The sequence below is a fragment of the Fukomys damarensis genome, unplaced genomic scaffold, assembly GCF_012274545.1.
Source record: "Fukomys damarensis isolate Sample0158 unplaced genomic scaffold, DMR_v1.0_HiC HiC_scaffold_32, whole genome shotgun sequence".
Taxonomy (NCBI): Eukaryota; Metazoa; Chordata; class Mammalia; order Rodentia; family Bathyergidae; genus Fukomys; species Fukomys damarensis.
In genome coordinates, this window is record NW_022900944.1 from 26486715 (window position 1) to 26487277 (window position 563).

Genomic DNA, 563 nt, shown 5'->3' on the forward strand with positions numbered 1-563 from the left:
TGCTCATACACCTATTTTATTATGTGTTCTATCATATTAACTTTTTTGTTTTCCTTAGTTTAGTCATCTACCTTTCTCCCACATCACCAGGCCTTTGAAGGAAGCGACACTTTCCTGTCCTCTTCACTGCTATATAGCCAGCATCTAAATTACTGGAATAATCTGAGCTTTGTTTTTTAAATAAGTTTTTTATTTTTTTTTAACATGGAGAAGTTCCCCTGTTGAAAATCTGTAACAATAAAGTCCAGCAAGGAATCCTCCAATTCAGTATCACCACTCATTTTCAGGTGCCTGGAAACTAAACTAACCTTACCCTATTCAACCCTCACCTAGATAGTTGGCTTTTTAAGCAACGCATTCTGGCTATCCTGAACAAGATTGCCTACCTTGGTAGACTTTAATATTATTTTTTTGGTGTTTTCATAATACTGCCTCCTCACTTTTATAGTATAGTAAAATCCACTGTTTTATCATTTATAGGCTTTTGCAATTTATCAAATTATACCCCATGTCTTTGAGAGGCAAAAGAAGTATGTTGAGCATTTTTTGTCTGCTACAGGTAC